This window comes from Coturnix japonica, chromosome 33 (genome assembly GCF_054131305.1).
Source record: "Coturnix japonica strain WE chromosome 33, WE-NBRP24, whole genome shotgun sequence".
NCBI lineage: Eukaryota > Metazoa > Chordata > Aves > Galliformes > Phasianidae > Coturnix > Coturnix japonica.
In genome coordinates, this window is record NC_140695.1 from 3,161,614 (window position 1) to 3,184,358 (window position 22,745).

Genomic DNA, 22,745 nt, shown 5'->3' on the forward strand with positions numbered 1-22,745 from the left:
CTACGCTTGGTTGGCCTATGTGGCACTGTAGCCTAATTCTGTACCATGATAGCATACAGAATTTAAGGAGAAGTATTTTCTTGCCAATGGGCTGGATTTTTTTGTATCTGGTTCTTCAACTGGCTGCTCCCTATACTATCTGTAGTAAAAATATAGACACATCATTTGATTTCCCTGAAATGAATGTTCCTAAATGCCAGCTCTTCTCATGTCTACAAAGATCAAAGTTCTGCATTTGCTATTAGAATTTCCTCTTCCAGAATCAGGAGGTAATGTAGGACCCCACAGATTGCCTTCAGAATCCAACAGTTAGTTCTGTTTCCTTTCGGAGTGCATAACAACCTGAGCACATGAATTGAATGACGTGGCTTGTTAGTCTGGTACAAACTCTGCTGTACACTGAAACCTGGTCCATTTGTAAGCAGGACTTTGTCCATCTCTGCAGGACAGCAGAAAACCCTTTGTGCTAATCATGATGCCAAGAAGCAGAATGCGGCAAATGGCAGATGATCCAACTGCTTCAGGTGTTCATTTCCTTAAAATTGAATAGTTTTGGACTGAGAGTTTGTAAGCAGAACAGAGCTCTTAAAGCTGTCAGAGATTATTTCTGCACTGTTCAATTCTATCTGCCTAACACACACAGGATCTCAGAACTGCATTGCTTGAACTGGTGGAACTTGTTGAAGTGAACTGGGATGAGCAAGTTTTAGAACTTAGTCAGAATGCAGTAAAAAATGGATAATCTCATGAGTATTAAGGTACAGGCTTGCTATTTCTGCACTGAATTTGTTTTTATTTTACATGGCTGTGATCTGAAAGTTGCTTGAAACGCAGGCACCTAGGCACTGTTGTGTAACTGAATTTCACACGATAGGTCCTGAAATATCCTGGAATCAAAAACTCTGACTTGTTTTAAGTCTGCTGCTTGAGTCTAATCAGGGTCATAGTGTCTGTGTGCAGTGTTTCTTTCCCTGTAATGCTCCACATCATTTCATTTTGGGAATATTGAAGGAAATGGACTATGTGCCATAACTGTTGTTAGAACAAAGTATGTCTGGTGTGATCTTATGCATAGGTTCTGTAACTGCTCTTCACAGCTCAGGTGTTTGACCTTCCTTTTGGTGAAGTGATGAAATACTGCTGGTTTCTATTTGTGCTTCTAGGCACCTTGAAGCTCTTAGGAATAGAACAATTGTCTCCAGTTCTTTTCAATGATATCAGTAACAGCTCGAGTGTTGCTGCCCACTAGGTAGACCCAAAGAAGCAGATTACAGTGAAACAACACACGAGCTGGACCTGAATGAGGATCACTTTCAAGACAGTGGCTATGCTGCTTCAAGCCTACTTGCTTCTTCCTGCCGCCACTCTATTACCAAGTATCAACAACCTTTCATGATTCAACTTGCAAATGTTTGAAACTAACCCTTGTGTTTCTATGCCTTCCTAGGTGATTCGAGCCCTTGTCAACCCCAAAGATCCAAACCAAGCAGTGTCTTTCCATCAATGGAGAGTTCTTATTAAGCATGAATCGCTGCAATTCGGATGACAGCCTTCCACATGGTAACAGTGATGGACACAAGGGGCTCATCCACGTTCATGCTCTCATATCTCCTGGCTCTGCTGAAGCTCCTGACCTGAGCCTGCCAGACACAGCAGTCACCTGCCTGGATTGTGACCCAGCGCCTTTGCAGTGCTGCCCATCCCAAGCACAGCCCGAGTGTCCCAGCAGCAGCACCACCATGCAGGAGCAGGGCAGCATCAGTGAGGTGAAGCTGAGCATCTTAGATGGGGACTTAGAGTCAGGCTGCCAGTCCCAGGCACCAGGCAGCAGCACCAGCTCTGAGCCACTCTCATCTTGACAAGAGGAGTCCCATCTTCACCCTTGACCTCTCAAGCCCTCCTGTCTTTTATTGAATAAAGTCACTGTCATGCTCAGTCATCGCCTCGACTGCATTCTGAGTCTTCAATCACAGGGATTGGGATGAATGCAACAAACAGCAAGGCAGCTCAGCTTGCAATGCTATGGCTGTGGGGTTCGTGCAGGCAGAGCTCTGGGTTCCCATTTTGCCTGGCTTTGGGATGTCTGCAGCAAGATCTCTACCATTTTGTATGGGAGCAAATAATCTCTAGCATCCAGGTTGCTGCTCATGATATATCCCAGTCTTCCTGGCTGTCACTTTGTGATACTTTTCAAAGCCTTCTGATACTCTTTGATGCCTTGGCTGCTCCCTAACACCTCTGTCCTCCTGCCATGTTGACTCACGTCTCCCACTTTTAAGCTGGCTTTGCAGATCATCTCCAGCCCTGTCATCATCACGCTGCAGCAGGAGGTGCTCACCTGGCCCAATGTCTGGCAGTACTGCTTGTTCTGCAGATGAGCAGCTGCCTCCTCATCTCTTCAGCTACAGTAGTTTTTCTCAGGGCAGTTAGATGCAGTCATGCTCCTCTGGATTTGGTGTGTTAAATCCATGCTGCATGGCAGCAGTCAGTGCAATACAAAGGTGTTCTGTGTGCCATAGCATTTCTCCAGGGGCTGCCAAAGGTAGAAGCACAACACAGCACCATCCTTCTGACAGAAATGTCTGTGAGTGTTAGACATGTGAGCACTGCATCATCCCCAGCGTGTCAGTGCTTTTCCACACCAACCTGACTCTCACACTCTGCACTGAATGTAACTCTGCTCTTGTGGAGACAAATGCTTTCTGTCACATCCTCCATCCCTGCAACCATTTGCCGGTAGGCAGCTCTTGCAGAAGAATCAAGCAGCAGAACCTTGTGCTCACCCTACAGCATGCAAATGCTATGAAAGCAGAAATAACCTGGCATGCTCTGGGTCTGCAAGGCTGCACAGATGGGAGAGGTAGATTGTGTTTTTGCAGTGGAAGTTTCCAGTATTTTCAGTACATAGTGTAGGCCCTAACTGAATGTATAACCCTCTTGTAAAACAGCTGTATAAGTAGTTTTTCCACCAAGAAAGTTGCTGAACAGAATTAAGTTCAGACTGGGGGCATTCTGACATGGGGAGAATTGAGACAAGCACAAGATAAATACAGGGTGGGTAGAGCCCAGCACAGGACAGAATGAATGTACTGACTTTTGGAAACATTGCCCTTCTCTGTCCGCAGAAAAGTACAAGGCAGACCTAAAAACAAGAGGTTGGTAATTGACCTTCTATGGAAATGAATCCTAGCCACAGTCTCGAGGAGTCTGTGAGCCTGAGATGCTCAACCAATGAGAGCCATGATAGCATCACCTGCAGTGGGTTTAGGGCACAGAACAGAATTGATTTCACTGACTGGTGTGCAGTTTCTCCCTTGCCAATAGGGGATGTGCGCGCAGTATTGCAATAATGAATAAGCACTGCTGCTATCGCTGCCATCTTTGCCTAACTAGAAATCTTTGAGAGTTTCTCACACAAGGGGAGAGGGTAAGAAAGTAAAGAGGCACAGAAAACTAAGGGAAACTGCTCTTCTTTATCTTATCTATAAAAATTGATACGATGCTGTTGTGCATTTTTTTTAATTTTATTTTTAATTTTTTGCTAATGTCAGTTAGACTGTTTTAAAATATCCACACACCAAAATCTGACTACCAAGCAAATGTAATGAAAATGAAATGAAGGTGAGTTAGTGGAAAGCACAAGGCCATATTATATTAGGCTCCAGCAAATTTACAGGCAGTCACTGCACGAAGAGGTAGATCTGAGTTGCACATTATATGATTCCCACAAAGATTAAGGAAATCTGAAGCTTTCAATATATTTTTTTAATTCTTTTTTCATTTCATTTTTAAACACCTGACCCAGACCCCAACCCTCACAGGAGCTGTAAAGATAACAGCATTAACCTGCAATGTACCTCTAATCCTAACCCTTACCCTGATTCTACAGGGGACTGTCTGAAACGGACATCAATTCAATTACTCATTTATTTATTGACAGACATTCAAGTTTGCTACGTTTGGAGAAGTTTTTATTTGTTTGCTGTGGTTTGGTTTTTTCTTTTTTTCTTTTTTTTTTCCCCCTTCCCTCCTCTTCCATCTTTGTGTTCTTCCCCTATAATCAAAAGAGAACGGATCCCCAGGGTCTGTCCCGCAGACGTTCTTTCCGTGGTCTCTGCTGCCACCTGCTGGCCAATACACGGAACTGCCACTGTTGGGCGTTTGGTGCCACAGGAAGCACAACGCAGATCTGAGTTCTGACCGGTCTACGCAGCAAATCCGCCAATCTTTATTGTGATAAGCCCTCCACATGGCATTGCGCATGCACTCGAACACGCAACAGGCATAGATTTCTCTTAACTCCTTGAGGAGCAGGCAAGCAGAACAACTGAGCGCACCACTGCTTGTGATTGGGCCACCCCCATCATAGAGATGTGTGTTAGATCTTTTACCCACCCCTGGACTGGCCTTGTTGTTTAACGATAACCTCTGAAATCTGAGCTACTGGTTCTACCACCTGTAGTGTAGAATAGGTAGCCAATAAATGCTTTTCAACTGTGATGTATCTTTATTCTGCTCCATGCCAAACCTGTGGCCAAAACCTCATAGGGGTTCACAAAGAACTCTGGCTCTGCCAGAGCCCCCATCCAGACCCTTCTTGAGTTACATTCACATCTAGTTTGGCTGAAAAGGTTGGACTATAAATACTCAGTGCTTGGGCCTGTTTAACAGATATTTTTTCCTGATTATGCTGTCCATCGATCTTTTTAAACTGAACTCCTGCTCTAATCTTGTCTTTAAACATTTGTTGTCTCAAGACCCTAATGGGTCCAGACTGGATTACCTTAGGGGCTGGACGCCTAAGTCATGGCAGCAGATGGTTCTCTGCCTTTCTCAGACCTTTCCACCACCATTCAGAGCCTGCATCTGGCCGTAGGCACTCTTGTCTCCCCATCAATTGGGCAGCCTGTTGTATTACAGCACCTGAGGGCCACTGGGGGGTTCAGTATGGATAACATAGACCCATACTGATGTAAAGGTGATGGCTGTAGGATGAGATCCCTCGTTCCTGATGAAAAATTTATTGACTGGGCTCTCAAAATCATCTTCATAGGTTGCCTCTTTCATGCCTAATTCTCTAATATAATTTTGTTAGTCCTCCATAGAGGACCACAGGCTGATATTTAATGGTATGTCATTCTTATTTGGCCATGTTATATGACACACAGCCATAAATCATTCACTGATCAAATGGCTATCCTCATTATGTTGGACAGAGCATACAGTCTTTGCCTGAGGGCAGGGTGAGTAGTAATGGATGTCAGTTTTGAAATTTCCAGACCATTCACCACAGCGCTTTCTGCCTCCATGTCCCATAACCAGAGCAGCTATGCTGGCATGCTCTCTTGGTTTCTGTCTAAACCACTGTACTATATCCATCCGTTCAGCTGCTGTATTATGGGCAGCAGGGTTTGGGGGGTTGGATACTGGTCAGGGCACTCCCACCAGCCTATCCTGCATTTTTTTTTATTTTTTTTTTTCATTTTTGGGTTACAATCAGTCAGATCTCAAATAGATCTAGTCCAAATGGAACCTCAAAATCTGACCTTTTAGTGCCTTCATTTACAGAGTCCATTTTATACAGATTCCCTTGTACTGGGCCCCCATGGTCCTCTAGACAGTTGTTACTGATCTTCCATAGGAGAATGATTGAATTAGGTTTTTTCCCATCAAAACTGCCACCTGTCTTTCCAATTTTTCAACACTATCATTCAATAGCTGATTTGCATCAGCCTGAGCCTCTTCAGTTATGTTCAGACAGTTCAAGGCCATTAAAAGTGGCCATGCCACCATGAACACAGCTAACTGTCATTCTCAAGTTGTAAGTATGTCTTTGCTAAGACCATGGAAATACTCAGTCAGGTGGGCCAGGGACTCATGGACCCTCCCTCCGTCCCACACAGGGCCCCATTTTTCAGTGACAGAAGCAGTGCTGCATTTTGAGGATCCTAGGAATCCCAGGACATGCCCTGACAAAAGGTCATTCAAAGGGGTAGTCTTTCCCCATCCAAACAACTCCATGATATTCACAGAATCACAGAATTGTAGGGGTTGGAAGGGACCTCCAGAGACCACTGAGTCCAGTCCCCCTGCCAAAGCAGGTTCCCTACACCACAAAAGAGGTACGAAGAGGTAGATCTGAGTTGCACATTATATGATTCCCACAAAGATTAAGGAAATCTGAAGCTTTCAATATATTTTTTTAATTCTTTTTTCATTTCATTTTTTAAACACCTGACCCAGACCCCAACCCTCACAGGAGCTGTAAAGATAACAGCATTAACCTGCAATGTAACTCTAATCCTAACCCTTACCCTGATTCTACAGGGGACTGTCTGAAACGGACATCAATTCAATTACTCATTTATTTATTGACAGACATTCAAGTTTGCTACGTTTGGAGAAGTTTTTATTTGTTTGCTGTGGTTTGGTTTTTTCTTTTTTTCTTTTTTTTTTCCCCCTTCCCTCCTCTTACATCTTTGTGTTCTTCCCCTATAATCAAAAGAGAACGGATCCCCAGGGTCTGTCCCGCAGACGTTCTTTCCGTGGTCTCTGCTGCCACCTGCTGGCCAATACACGGAACTGCCACTGTTGGGCGTTTGGTGCCACAGGAAGCACAACGCAGATCTGAGTTCTGACCGGTCTACGCAGCAAATCCGCCAATCTTTATTGTGATAAGTCCTCCACATGGCATTGCGCATGCACTCGAACACGCAACAGGCATAGATTTCTCTTAACTCCTTGAGGAGCAGGCAAGCAGAACAACTGAGCGCACCACTGCTTGTGATTGGGCCACCCCCATCATAGAGATGTGTGTTAGATCTTTTACCCACCCCTGGACTGGCCTTGTTGTTTAACGATAACCTCTGAAATCTGAGCTACTGGTTCTACCACCTGTAGTGTAGAATAGGTAGCCAATAAATGCTTTTCAACTGTGATGTATCTTTATTCTGCTCCATGCCAAACCTGTGGCCAAAACCTCATAGGGGTTCACAAAGAACTCTGGCTCTGCCAGAGCCCCCATCCAGACCCTTCTTGAGTTACATTCACATCTAGTTTGGCTGAAAAGGTTGGACTATAAATACACCACGTTGCACAGCTCAGCATCCAGGCAGGTCTTGAATATCTCCAGAGAAGGAGATTCCACAACCACCCTAGGCAGCCTGTTCCAGTGCTCTGTCACTCTCACCGTAAAGAAGTTATTGCACACATTAGTGCAGAACTTACTATGGTGCAGTTTCTGTCTGTTTCCCCTTGTCCTGTCTCCACACACTGCTGAAAAGAGTCTGGCCTCAACATTTTGCCCCCCACACCTCAAATATTTATAGAACCTGGATCCTGTCCCCTCTCAGCCTTCTTTTCTCAAGGCTAAACAGACCCAGTTCCCTCAGTCTCTCCTCATTGGGGAGATTCTCCAGGCCCTTCACCATCTTAGTGGCCCTCTGCTGGACTCTTTCTAAGAGATCCCTGTCTTTTTTTTACTGGGGAGCCCAGAACTGGACACAATATTCCAGATGAGGCCTCACCAGGGCAGAGTAGAGGGGGAGGATCACCTCCTTCGACCTGCTAGACACGCTCTTTTTAATGCACCCCAGGATGCCATTGGCTTTTTTGGCTACAAGGGCACACTGCTGGCTCATGGTTAATCTGTCGTCCACCAGGACGCCCAGGTCCCTCTCAGCAGAGCTCCTCCCCAGCAGCTCTTCCCCCAGCCTGTACCGGTGCATGCAATTATTTCTCCCTAGGTGCAAGACTCTACACTTGCTTTTGTTAAACCTCATCCGGTTTCTTACTGCCCGGCTCTCCAGCCTGTCCAGGTCTCGCTGAATGGCAGCACAGCCTTCAGGTGTGTCAGCCAATCCTCCCAACTTCGTGTCATCAGCAAACTTGCTGAGGGTGGTCATTGATGAAGATGTTGAACAAGACCGGACTGAGCACAGACCCCTGGGGGATGCCGCTCGTTACAGGCCCTCAGCCAGACACTGCACCGCCAACGACAACACTCTGCACTCTGCCAGTCAGCCAATTCTCGACCCACTTCACTGTCCAATCACCTATCCCATACTTCCTCAGCTTTGTTATAAGGATGTCATGGGAGACTGTATCAGTTATAGAGGTTATAGAGTTCAATTCCTGTAGTCAATTTGGCGGCCCAGGTGGGACCAGCTCTGTTCGCTGCAGGACCAGCTGAGAGGGAGACACTTTTGGCGCACCCTGAGATTTCTCTGAAGGACTCCCATCCTCACCTGATCACTGCAGGGACAGACAAGGACCACCCATAGGTGGACCAGGTATGTGTATGGTAAGTGGAGCCCATATGTCTTGAGGAGACATCCTACACAGTTTACAGCCATACGTGCTGCTCCCAGGGAGGTGAGCTCATGGCTTTGGTTGCCAGCTGGGGTAGGAAGACTCCTTGGGTGAGTTCCTATGAAAGGGAACTGTATGTCATATGAATGGAAACAAGAACAAGTACTCTCTCCCAGGTGGGTGACAATAGGAGGGACCTAGGTTGGTCTCTCCTACGGGTATGGGATATAGTGGATAGCCTGTCAAATGGTAGCCTGGGTTCTCCAAGTTGTAATCACGGGGGTTATAGGTTGTATGTTCAATATTCTCATCTGCTTTAAGTGTTTGGTACCGTGTGTCAAGCCGACTCTGGGAAAAACATTAACGTTTGCAACTGGTCGACCAGAGTATGAGTGTTATTAAGATTCCAGCTAGAAAACGTTGTCAGCATTGTGTAGTATGAATAAACCATGGTTTTTGATCTAAATGTCAGAGTGAGTGTGGTGTGAGTGAGACACAGAACAGCTGCAGGGTGAGTGCCGAGTCCCGATCCATGTTTCCTTCCTCCTGTGAGGGAAATGGCCAGACACGGACAAAGTGAAAGACTGTGTTGTCTGTCCACTCATATGTACTTTCTGCTTGTATGTAAGAAGACGGGAGTTTGTACTCTGTAGATTAGTAAGATTGTCCTGAGGAGAGGTGTACATTCCACCCGACCAATGAATGTCAACCCATTTATGTAATACTATGTACTGCTTGCGAGGAAGTGTGTGAGGGAGGTGGTTCAATCAGTGCTGGTTCTGTGGCACAGTGTTTATAACTGAAGAATACAGACTGTATTAAGGGAGTTTATGTGAACTGAAGAACTGTACGTTTTGACAAACTGTTTTGATGGTATAAGAAAGTGTAATTGTTAATGATATATGAAAGTGTAGTTGAGGGAATGTGGAAGTGTATCTGAGCATAGAAATAGAGGAAGCATTTACAGAGGAAAAAGGATTAAAGTGAGTTTACCTGCATTGACATGAGAGCAACACCCTGCCAGACCGCTGCCCTGTGAGCTGAGCAGAGCAGAGCAGAGACACAGTCCCCATGTATCAGGTAGTGTTATTCTGCTTACCAAAAGAATGAGTTCACTACAGAAGAGGCAAATCTTCCCCTCTGCTCCATCTGTGGCATACTCTGGAGTTCAAGGCATTGCAAAGCTATGGCACATCTACTTTCTTTCAATGATGAAAACTTAGTGTGCTCTGGGCTCTCATTTCAATTGCATCTAAAGAAGTCTAGGGTCATGCCAGCTGACAGGAAGCTGGCAAATGTTGTCTCATTGTAAGGAAGAGCAAGAAAGATGACATGGGCAATTACGGACCTGTCAGTCCAGAGCCTGGTAAAATTATGGAGAAAATGATGGTGGGAGTTATGGAAAAACAGCTGAAGGACAATTCTGTCATTGGTCGCAGCCAACACAAGTTTGTGAGGCAAAGGTCCTGTTTAATTTAAGCTCATTTTGTGACACAGTTATCCGTTTAGTTGACCAAGGGAAGCCAGTTGATGTAATCCTTGAGGATTTCAGTGGAGATTTTGATACTGTTTCTCACAACAACCTTCTGGACAGAATGTTCTGCATATGGCTAGACAGAAACACAATGTGGTGGGTGAGCAGTTGGCCAGTAGGTCAGTCCCAAAGGATTATAGTCAGTTTTTTCCATCAGGCTGGTAGATGGTCACTGTCGGGGTCCCCAGGGTTCCATTTTGGGGCCACTTTCCTTTCATGTTTATGCAGATGACTTGAATGCAGGACTAGAAGACGTTCTGAGCAAGTTTGCTGATGAGACCAGATGAGGAGGTGCTGTTGCCTCCACTGAGGGTGGAGAGGACTTGCAGAGAGATGTGGACAAGTCAGAGAAGTGGGTACCAGTTGGTACTAAGCACCAAGTGCATAAAGTATAACAAGAACAAGTGCCTGATTGTGCACCTGGGTAGGGGCAATGCTGGACATACACACTGACTGGATATGGGACACTGGAGAGGATTCTGACTGGAAAGGGTTGGGGTGCTGGTCAGCATCACACTGAATGTGAGTCAGCAGTGTGCCAAGGCAGCCAGGAAAGACAACAGTCCCCTGGAGTGCATGAAGCAACTTATTGCCAGCTGGGTGAGGGAAAGGGTTGTCCCTCTGCTCTGCATTGCTACTGCCTCACTATGTTCTGGGCACCACAGAACATAAAGGACTTCAAACTCTGGGAGAATGTGCAAAGGAGGGCACTGAAACCGAGAGATCTGAAGTTCAGAGTTTCACAGGGATTGGCTGCTTGTTCAGACTGGGCCCTTCTCACATCCCTGCTCACATCCTGCAATGAAACATAGGTCTCATATGGGACATGAACCTCACAGCGTCCTTGCACCACATGTAGAGCCTGGGATTTTCTGTCCCCATGTCTTTCATTTAACATCATACAAAATTCCAACACATTGCCCCAGGAAATGCCCAGAGCCAACATGACATACAGGACCTCTCTACCACTGGTCTTGCAATCAGGGCTTGACCTGTCTGCTTTGTAAGGCAAAGGAGAGGTTTCTTAGCATGCCAGTGCCTTTGCCTGCCTGTAGTCATGGCTTCCAGTTATCTTCTCTAACAAGTCCCTTGGGAAGCTTACTTGGTAATGTTCCTCAGCGGGCCCATTAATACTCCAAGAAACTTCACTGTTACTTCTGACTTTGTCTTGTTGAGCACTTTGTGCAAACTTCTCTCTGCACTAGAGGCTGATGAACTCAGCATCAAATGCACCCTGGGACCATTATAACCTAAAGAATCTCCTGTGCCTTATGCCATCTTGTTATCTTCTTCAGGTTATCAGAACTTGTTCAGCAAAAAGGAGGGATATCTGGAGAGAGCTTAAAGAATCCAGTATAAATTTATTGTCTATTTATTTATAGTTGGGTTTAAAGAAGACATTAAAGCAGCACTGTGCAACTGATACCAATCCAGGATGTCCCAATGAGTTCTGTACTGTTACTGTGTTGACAAAGGTCCTTCTCAACCTCCCCACCCAATTTCTGCTCACAATGGACCTATGGGACTTGCATCACTTTTCTTCACATCACTCTTCTCCTCTGCATTCATCCGCTCAGTGTTAAAACTGCTTTGCACCAACTCCCACTGGCTTTCCTCAGAGAACCAGCTACACATGGAAAAGGAAAGATTTCTCTTTTTTATCTGGCCAGCAAATGGAAAGAAAGGTGATGCAATTGAATGAACAGTAAAACACAGTGATCAACTGCATGCCATGTTCAAGCGGCATCTATTGAAGTTTGTCTTTCATATGGAATACTTTTAAAAGAAATGATTTATTCTGAGGTAGGATAGGATAGATTGAATCACAGTGAAGTAGTTGACAACAGAGGCCATCAGACTCTGGTAGATAGAGCAAATTCCAGTAATCTCCCTGGGATAGATCAGCCAGGTAGTTGAGAGGTATCAACTTAAAATTGATCAGGACTTGTGAGTATTTCACACATTGAGACGGGTTAACACATTCTCACTGATTCTCAGACTTTGGGGAGATGGAACAAATTCCAGTAATCCCCCTGAAAGTCAGAAATCAGACAGATAATTGGGAGGTAACTGACTGAACAAAGAGCAAGGGATGGAGAAATCTGGAGGGCAGTGGGAGTAGTTTGTGCCCAAATGGCCTGCTGAAAACATGCCCTTAACCATGGCCATTTATTTAGGAGAGCTGAAAAAACTTGGAGGATGAGGCACATCAAATAGGCAGCAGGGAAGAGTAGTGCTGGGCACCGGGCTATAGTCACAGGGCATTGGCACTGGCACCACTGTCTGTGTCTCTGAATCTGAAGACATTTGTGTCCAGCGAACACAGTTCTGGAAAACATTGTAGTTTCAGTAAAAGAAAAAAAAAGACATCAAATCACCTCAAAGATTCATATTTACAACTTAAAATGGAACAAGACTCATGAGAATTTTTCATGTTGAGAAGGGTTAACACAATTTCAATGATTTCCATCTTTGTCTTCAATTATTTGTTTCAGTTTTATTGACATTTATGATCAACTATTAAGCTTACAGCCTCAAAATAAATAAAAAGAGATACATTTGCATCTTGCACGTGGCCTGATGCCCCTTTCACCTTCACAGTTCCCACAAGTCCTTCCATGCCGGAGAGTATGAGATCCAGCAGAGCACCTCTCCTCTTTGGTTCCTCCACTGCTTGGTCAAGAAGCTGCCATCTGTGCTCTCCATGGATCTGCTGGATGCCACATGCCCTGCTGTGCTGTCCCTGCTGCAGATAATGGAGTGACAAAGGCCACCAAATGGGACAAGGGACAGACAACATCAGATTCCCATCTGTCTGCAGAGGGCACCTTCCATTTACTCTCCCTGATCAGGAAGACAGGAAAAGACACTGATGGTCTCCTCTGTTTGCCATTTCCATTAGCTCTGACCTGTCTGCTCTTCCATCCCCAGGCAGAGCTCAGTGCACTCTCACAGAGGGCATTCACCCTTCTTTATCTCCTCGCCCATCCATCCTAAAGACTCGGTATCCCCCTTGTGCTACAGTGCAGTTGTGGAAGCCATTAAACTGTGTCCCCATGGTCCAAACAGGAGCTCAGGCCTGCAGCTCTATCAAGATTTCTAGCTTCTTGTGTGTTGGTGTTTGCATTAGTGCAAAACCACAGAAGTAAACATCCTAATTGGAAAGCATCACTGGACATAGCCTGACTGGATAGCTAATCTATGGTATCAGTGTGCAGAAGGTGGCACACAAACATTAGACTGATCGTGGGCCTTGGAGTTGACACAGCAACATGGTCACACCATGGGCATGGCTTTCCTGAAGGCCCTGTGCTGCTCTTGCAGCTGTGAGTGAATTCACCAGACAGCCAGTGCTATCCCCTCTCTGGCCCTCGGCTGATGCCCAGGAAGGAGGTGTCTATCTCAGGGATTTCCCACATGGTTTACAAGCACTGGCACACATCAGGAGCAGCCCAGGCACCTTGGGCATCACCCAGTGTCTGTGTGTGAGCAGCTGCCTCCCAGCTGAAGGTCCGAGGACTCAGAGCAGGAGCTCACATGCAGGCAACTCCTTGTGCTCTTCTGAACTGAACCAGAGGAATCCCAGCTCCAGTGGGTGTGTAGGGAGCTGAATCCCATTTCAGCTCCAGGATTTCTGTCAAGGGATGAGACTCCTGCACTGCCTCAGCTGGATCACTGCCCTGCACAGGGAAAGTCCAAACCTTGCCTTCCTTGTCTGGTTGCCCTTATTGTTTCATCAAACGATCTCTGGGAGCACTCCCCATATGTCTCCAATCAGTCACTGACCACTGGACATGTGGTGGTTAATTGAGCGAATTTCAAAGCACAGTCATGATGCTGTTGTCTTTCAGGAGCTGTTGGCCATGAGGACCCAGGGACATGTCAGGGGAGACAAGTCGGAAAGATAAAAATGACATAATCTGCTGCTTGCCTGTCCAGGCTCCTGGGACACAGGGAGCTCATAAAAGTGTGCAGGGCTGCAGAGAGACAGCTGTGCCCAGGAGCAGCTCTTGTGCACAGCACAGCCTGCAGGTGACAGAAGGAGAGGAGAGAAACTGAAGAGAGCTTGCAGGATGTGTGTGGTGTGAGCGGGCTGTGAGCTCACTGCAGGAGCATTGCTCACAGACCATGACAGGGTAAGTCTCACTGCAGACCATGAGCTGCTTTTCATAGAGGGTCAACTTAATTTGGGACATCCCATAGGAGATCTGGATGCAGGCACTGCATGTTTCTTTACTGTGGAAAAAGCCTTCTGCTCCAGCTGAGGGCTTCCATACTGCAGTATGAAATCACAGCCCTGAGGGCTGCATGTCCCAGCACGGCTGCAGGCTGTGCAGCCGGGGCTGCAGGCGGGTGCCCAGGGCTGTCCTGCAGAGCAGGGTCCCTGCTGTGCCCCAGGGGCTGTGTGCCGGGTATGGGACTCTGCCGCCTGCCAGGCTCAGCACTCAGCCTGCCCGGGGAGCTGCCCAGGGTGCTGCAGGGAGACGGGTGGGGGGAAGGAGCCCCCCGGCAGGGCTTGTGCTGCCACAGCTGCTGCCTGGGGCAGGGGATCACAACTCCACTGCACAACGGAATGTTTCTGAGGGCACTTTGCAAGAGGAGAGCCAAGGCAGGGGGTTTCCATTTCCTGTTCTGAGGCAAAGAGGTTTGGAGTCAGAAATCTAAAAGGGGCAATAAGAGTTCTGAGAATTTTTCATCAATCAATTGCTTGTTTTGTGAACACTCACACATGATGTGCTTTCAGTCTCCCCTTTCTCGAAGGATGGAATTATCATCATTTTCTGTAGGCATGAATAATTCACTTATCCTACAAACAGGCAGCATTTTCTAACTGAAACTGAATGCCACAGAAGCTCGGGTAGGGGGCTCTAAGAGCACTTGGGGTAAAGATATGAGACATGAAACAGATGAAAATATCCAGGGAGAAGGCATAAGAAAATAAAAGGAAGGTTAGAGCTCCATATGCTGCTTCTGCTTAAGGAATGCTGAAATACATGAAATTAAATGCAAGTAATGGTGCTAAATGTACACTGTTGTAAGAGAATAAAAACATTTCATATTATAGCAGGAGGAGTGTGTCTGAGAATGGTCTGGACTTGTCATTATCTTCTGCACTCTGAGCAGGACTCCAAGCCCAACAACAGCAGATGTCCAACAGCAGCTCCATCAGTGAGTTCCTCCTGCTGCCGTTGGCAGACACGCGGCAGCTGCAGCTCCTGCACTTCTGGCTCTTCCTGGGCATCTACCTGGCTGCCCTCCTGGGCAACGGCCTCATCAGCACAGCCGTAGCCTGCGACCGCCGCCTGCACACCCCCATGTACTTCTTCCTCCTCAACCTGGCCCTCCTCGACCTGGGCTGCATCTCCACCACTCTCCCCAAAGCCATGGCCAACGCCCTCTGGGACACCAGGGCCATCTCCTACACAGGATGTGCTGCACAGCTCTTTTTCTTTTCCTTCTTCCTCTCAGCAGAGTATTCGCTTCTCACCATCATGTCCTATGACCGCTACGTTGCCATCTGCAAGCCCCTGCACTACGGGACCTTGATGGACAGCAGAGCTTGTGCCACCATGGCAGCAGCTGCCTGGGGCACTGGGGTTCTCTATTCCCTGCTGCACACTACCAGTACGTTTTCACTGCCTCTCTGCCAAGGCAATGTTGTCAACCAGTTTTTCTGTGAAATCCCACAGATCCTCAAGCTCTCCTGCTCTGGCTCCTACCTCATGGAATTTGTATTTCTCTTTTTTGGTGTCAGTTTAGGCTTTGGTTGCTTTGTTTTCATAGTTGTGTCCTATGTGCACATCTTCATGGCTGTGCTGAGGATGCCCACTGAGCAGGGACGGCACAAAGCCTTCTCCACGTGCCTCCCTCACCTGGCTGTGGTCTCCCTGTTTCTCAGCACTGGTGCTTTTGCCTACCTGAAGCCCCCGTCCATTTCCTCCCCACTCCTGGATCTGACAGTGGCACTTCTGTATGCAGTGGTTCCTCCAACACTAAACCCTATTATCTACAGCATGAGGAACAGGGAGATCAAGCACGCTTTCAGGAAGGTGTTGCAATAAGCACTATTCCAGCTACAATAAAATGCACAACTTCCTCAATAGGATTCCCAGTGGTGGTTCTTTATGTTTTATGCATCTTTGTCTGTTTGATTATGTGAGATATAGGAATGTGCAAAAAAAAATGTTATTGAACTTATAAATAAAAATGTATTTAAATTCTTTCCTACCTAATTTCCATTTTCTCACTCCAAGAACTCATGTAAACATGGAACCAGATTCCCTGAATATGTTATAAGATACCTAAAAAGCTTTCAAAATAGACTTACTTAGATTTTCTTTCTTCCTACTTTGCCTGGATTTGGGGAGGTACAGCCACAGACAGCAGCTCAACGTGCTCTTTTCATTCATGTGCTCTTACCAGTGCTGCAGTGCTCTTGAGTCCTCTCATTTGTGCAGTCCTGAAGGTCTTGTGTGTCTCACAACAGTCCTGTTGCCTCTACAGCAGCAATCCAGGGCTGCAGTCAGTAGCCGGCAATATGAACAGGTCTGTCAGAGCTGGTCTCCTTGCTGGCACTGCCATAACAAGAGGGCCCCTTTAGAGCAGGACCAGAGAACTGGAGGGAGGCCTCTTCCAAAGCTGGTGTAAGGAATATACCTCAAGAGCTGCTCCCTGAGAAAACCTTGAGATCTTCAGGTGCTCTTCACTGTGTGACCAGATCAGATTGAATAGTCCCAAGGAGATCCGTAAGCATCTCAAGGCAGTGCTGTGGTTTAAGGTTTATGGGTTGAGACAAAGAGAAAAAGAAAAGGATAATAATTATGACAAATGTATTTATACATATATAATATATTTAGTGTATTTTCACACATATACAACATATGCAGTTGCAAACATATATGAACTAATCCCTATGCGCATCTGTCTGCAAGTCCAGGATTAGTTGCAGGGGTTTTAACAGCCACAGGGTTCACTGTAGGAGCTGAAGTGGCTGTTGGGCTGTTGCAGGAGTTGAAGTGACCTCAGAGTTCATTGCCAGAGCTGGAACCACCACAGGACCTGTGACTATGTTGGAGCAGCCACTGGGCTCATTGGAGGGGTTGGAGCCACCGCAGGGCTGTACTTCCTCCCTTGGGAGGAATTTGTACCATTTTCTTATTACCATACTTGGAACAGCTACAGGACCCGTAGCAGGAGTAACTGCAGAGCTCATTATGAGGGGTGGAGTGACAGAGGGATCTGCCCAGAGCTTGGAGCAACTGCAGGACGTGTAGCAAAACCTTGGAGCTGCTGCATGGTCTGTGCCAGGAGTTGCAGAGGCTGCAGCACTGTCAGCAGATCCAGCTCTCTGGATCTGGCACACTGCAGTCATTTGTGCCTCTTGGGGGTTACCAGTGCCACAGCAGACCTGCCCCCAATATTCTACCAGTTTATCAGGATCCTGCAGTTGCTCGGAGATGAAGTTCCAAAGCCCTGGGGGTGCCCACCACTCCAGGCAGCTGCCCAGACCGTCCCACACCCCCTGCCATGCAGAGCCTTCTCACCTTGGGGCAGATCTCTCACTGATATTCCTGAATAATTGTTTAACCTCAATCATAGATTCATAGAATCACCAAGGTTGGAAAAGGCCTAAAAGATCATCCAGTCCAACCGTTCACCTATTACCTATAGCTCCCACTAAACCATGTCCCTCAACACAATATCCAGTACACCCCCGGACTCACAGAGGCGACAATGTAAATTGTGTAATTCCTAATCATATGGACAATATTACTTCCAAAACCCAAAGATGACCGCAGAGCTGAATGTGCACAAAACTTCACTTTGTCAGCTGCCAATTTTATCGTGGTACAAACTGAGGTCAAACAGCATAGCAAAATAAATACCCTAATGCAGCATCCAAGCACCAAGTAAGGAGCTGTGCAGTGAAGCTTCATGAGAAGACTCAACAAGCTCCACACATAGGGAGCACATCCACACATATCAGCACCATGGCCTGCACTTCTCCAGCTCCCTGTCCAAAAAGCCCTGTCCGCTCTGGACAGATGTGCTGCTATCTCAACCCTTGGAGCCTCACATCAGGCACCAAAATGACAGTGGTTGTTGAACCCAACATGTGGCTCAGCAGCACACAGTGCTTTGTGCACTGCCCAATTCCCAGTGGGATGGGGATGAGAACTGGGAAAAAGAGTACAACTTCTGGGATGTAACAAAGCAGTTTACTAAGAGAGATAAAAGAAGTGGAGTAATAGTTATCACTATATATCCGTTGATATGGAATTGTATGTAACAACTGATGCACAAGCACTTGCTCAGCACCACCAGACTGATGCTCAGCTGGACCCTGGGCAGTGAAGAGACTGAGATGAACTCCCACCCCTTTCAATACAATTTCTGCTTGCTGTCAGCTGATAGAGAACGTCCCTTTGGCCACTATCAGTCAGCTGTCCTCACTCTGTTCCCTCCCAGCTCCATGTGCCCTCCACTGACCATGGCCTTGGCTCTGTACAACACTGCTTAGCAGCAGCTGTAAACATCAGAGTGTTATCAATGGTTTTCTCCTAGAACCAAAACACTGCACCACAGCAGACAGTCTGAAGAAAACAATTCCATTCCAGCTGTAACTCAGATTCCTGCCTGTCCCCTCTTCTTGTTCTTCCTGATCAGGAAGCAAGGAACAGAATCTGCCGCTCTCCTCTCTGAGCCCTTTCCATCAGTTCTCAGCTGGCTCCTCTGCCATCCCCAGGCAGAGCTCAGTGCCCTCTCATGGATGGCAGCAGCCTTTTCTCTTCTTCCTTGCCCATCCGTCATGCAGAATCTGTACCCCATTTGCTACAGTACAGAGCTGAGAATCAACCCACCATGTCTCTGTGAACCAAACAAGACCCTAGGCCTGCAAAGGCACAGAGATTTGGAGTTCGCTGAGTGAATGTTTGTGGTCCTCTCATTAGTGTAACGACTCTTCAGAAAGGATCCCCTTCCAGAAGCATGTTTTGATTTTGCCTGGCTGGGCCTTGCATCTACACCGTGCTACTGGTGTTCAGAAGATGGCACACAGGTACGAGACCCATTGTGGGGCTCACAGTTGTCCAGTGAACATTGTCACTACCCAGGGCATGTCTTTCCTAAAGGTCCTCAGTGGCATTTGCCAGCTGGCTGGGGGTGTGCTGGAGACCCCAGGGAACTGCCATTCTGTTGTAATACAAGAAGAATTTTACAGAGCAGCAGCCATGGATCAAGATAAGCACTTTACAGAGCAGCAGCTGCAGAGCAGGATAAACAGCATGAGAACCAAGGACACCTCTAGCAAAAGAGTGAAAGGCTCGTGGCTTTGAAGCGGGGTTTTAGGGTTCTTATTGCAGAAGCTTTCTTCCAATTAGTACGTGTGATTTTTGAACACCCTTGTTTGTTTGCTATAAAAGTACGGCTCTTCAGGCAATAGATGGACACAGCTATATTTAACTATATTGGTGTGTGGTTGTTTGTCCTAGAACGCTGACTTTTGCCTTCAGGTTCGCCAACACATGGGGGCCCGCAATGTCATGGGATTTAACTCTTGAACACCTGTGGGATCCCGAGAAACTAAGCCAGTATTTGAGTCAGGGATGGCGCAGCCTAGATAGATCTAAGGGGGTATGACTTATTTGGGGCTTGGCTTGTGCTTACCGTGCTCTGTATAACACTGTTCCGAAAAGAGAGAATTTCCGAGCTGAGGTTCTAGCCAAAAAGGGAAATCCCCAAGTCAATTTTGATCAGTCACAGGAGGCACCAGTAACAATATCAGTTGCCCTTGTGGAAGGCAAGAAATGGAAATGGGTGTCCTCACGTCTAGAACGGAAAAAAGAAGTGGAGGAGGAGGCAACAGAAGATCCAGGTGACAGGTCTGGATAAGTACCGAGAAAGGAAAAAGGAAAAGTGTCATGAAGAAGAGAGTGATGAGGAGGAAATCTCTGTTACTGTTTGTCGATCCCTGAAGATGACTGAAATCGAAGGCGTAAGAAAGGAGTTCACACGGCACCAGAATGAATCTCTTGTTACCTGGTTGCTTCGCTGTTGGGACAGCTGGGACGGTAGCTTGTTGTGATGTGACAGGCCCTTCCCCATATTCTGGAAGAATCTTAGTGTAATACAGTGGGTGTAGACAAAAAGGCGTAGGTTATATAAGGATGTGTCTGTTTCAATAAATCGCCATTTTGCCACTTCATCTCCTTGGTGTCACTTGGTAATTGGCCTAGCTGCTGCTTCAGTTGAAGGCGAGAGATCGTAAAGAAATTAACGACCATAAAGCCTTCATGTGTATCATTAAAATTCTCAGCTATTAGACACAAGCGCTTTCCAGATTGAGCAAGGAACATCAGTAAATTGCACTGTGTGTTTCCTTGTGGTGTTACCTACGTGACCACAGAGAAGACACGAGGAAGTGGCATGACCAGCCTACTCCTGTACTATGAGCACGGGTGAGGGAACTACAAAACAGTCCAACCACCAGTACGGCTGCTCCAGTTATCACAGGTAACCAATAGAGGGGCCCTGCCCTCATTCAAGGGAGTGGAAGGGATAATAGAGTTTATTGGACTGTGTGGATTTGATGGCCTAGCACATCAGAACCACAGAAATATAAGGCACTGGTGGATACTGGTGCACAGTGCACCCTAATGCCCTCCAGTCATGAAGGGACAGAATCAATCCATATTTCTGGATATCTCTCAAGAATTGACTGTGTTGGAGGCTGAAATAAGCCTCACTGGTAAAGACTGGAAAAAACATCCTATGTGAGTGGTCCAGGGTTTCCGTTCATACTTGGTATTGAGGATACCTCAGAAGAGGGCATTTCAAGGATACTAAGGGGTATCACTGGGCCTTTGGAATTGCTGCTGTAGATATGGACAACATTAAGCAGCTGTCTGTTTTGCCTGGCCTGTCAGAGGACCCGTCTGTTGTGAGGCTGCTACGAGTAAAAATAAAAGAGCAGCAGGTACCGATTGCTACAAAGACAGTGCACAGACGGCAGTATCGCACCAACAGGGATTCCTTGCTCCCCATTCATGATTTGATTCTCCAGTTGGAGAATCAGGGAGTGATCAGTAAAACTCACTCACCTTTTAACAGCTCCATATGGCCAGTGCGTAAAGCCAGTGGAGAATGGAGGCTGACAGTAGACTACCGTGGCCTGAATGAGGTCACACCCCCACTGAGTGCTGCTGTGCTGGAGAGCAAATAATTCAAATTCTTCTATGAGCCAGTTTTGCTATTAAGTGAAGCAAAGTAAAAGGGCCTGCCCAGGAAATTCAGTTCTTAGGTATAAAGTGGCAGGATGGATGTCATCACATCCCAACAGTGATTGACAAAATCACTGCCATGTCTCCACCAACTAGCAAGAAAGAGACACAATCTTTCCTGGGTGCAGTGGGCTTTTGGAGGATGCACATTCCAAACTACAGCCTCATTGTAAGCCCCCTTTATCAGGTGATGCAGAAGAAGAATGATTTTGCATAGGGCCCAGAGCAGCAGCAGGCTTTTGAACAGATTAAACAGGAGATAGCCTGTGCCATGGACCTGGGGCCAGTACGGACTGGACAGGATGTAAAGAACATCCTCTATACTGCTGCTGGAGAGAAAGGTCCCACTTGGAGTTTGTGGCAAAGAGCCTCAGGAGGGACCCAAGGCCGACCCCTGGGATTCTGGAGCTGAGCGTACAAGGGGTCTGAAGAGTGCTACACTCCAACTGAGAAGGAGATCTTAGCCACGTATGAGGGGGCTCGGGCTGTTTCCGAAGTAGCTGGTACTGAAATGCAGCTCTTTCTGGCACCTCGACTGTCAATGATGAACCGGATGTTGAAAGGGGAGGTTCTCTCCACCCATCATGCTACCGATGCCACCTGGAGCAAGTGGATTGCACTGATTAGACAACAAGCGCGGATGGGGAACCTCAATCGTCCAGGAATTTTAGAAGTGATCATGAACTGGACTGAAGATAAAAAGTTTGGAACATCACCAGGAGAAGAGGTGTCATGTGCTAAAGCGGCCCCACCATACATCGAACTACCAGAAAATGAAAAGAAATATGCTCTTTTCACTGATGGATCATTTCATATTGTAGGGAAGCATCGGAGATGGAAAGCTGCTGTTTGGAGCCCGACACGACAGGTCGCAGAGGCCACTGAAGGTAAAGGAGAATCAAGTCAGTTTGCAGAGGTAAAAGCTGTCCAGCTGACCTTAGATGTGGCTGAACGGGAGAGGTGGCCAATGCTTTATCTTTATACTGACTCATGGATGGTGGCAAATGCCTTATGGGGGTTGTTACAGCAGTGGGAACAAAATAACTGGCAACGGAGGTGTAAACCTATTTGGGCTGCTGAACTGTAGAAAAACATAACTGCTCAAAAAAAAGATATGATTGTAAAGGTGTGTCACGTGGATGCACACTTGCCCAAGAGTCGGGCTATTGCAGAACAACAAAACAACCATCAGGTAGGTCGAGCTGCCAGAATTGAGGTGGCTCAAATAGACTTGGACTGGCAGAACAAGAGTGAATTATTTCAAGCTTGATGGTTCCATGAGACCTCAGGCCATCAAGGAATGGACATAACATATAATTGGGCTAGAGACTGAGGGGTGGACTTAACTATGGATGCTATTGCACTGGTTATTCATAACTGTGAATCATGTGCCATAATTAAACAAGCCAAGAATATGAAGCCTCTCTGGGGGGAAGGCCAAGGCAAAAGTATAAATATGGGGAGGAGTGACAGGTGAATGATGTCACCTTGCCAGGATCTCATAATGATAAGCGTTTTGTGCTTACCATGGTGGAAGCAACCACTGGGTGGCTTGAAACATACGCAGTACCCCATGCTACTGCCAGAAACACAATATTGGGTTGTTAGAAACAAGTCCTATA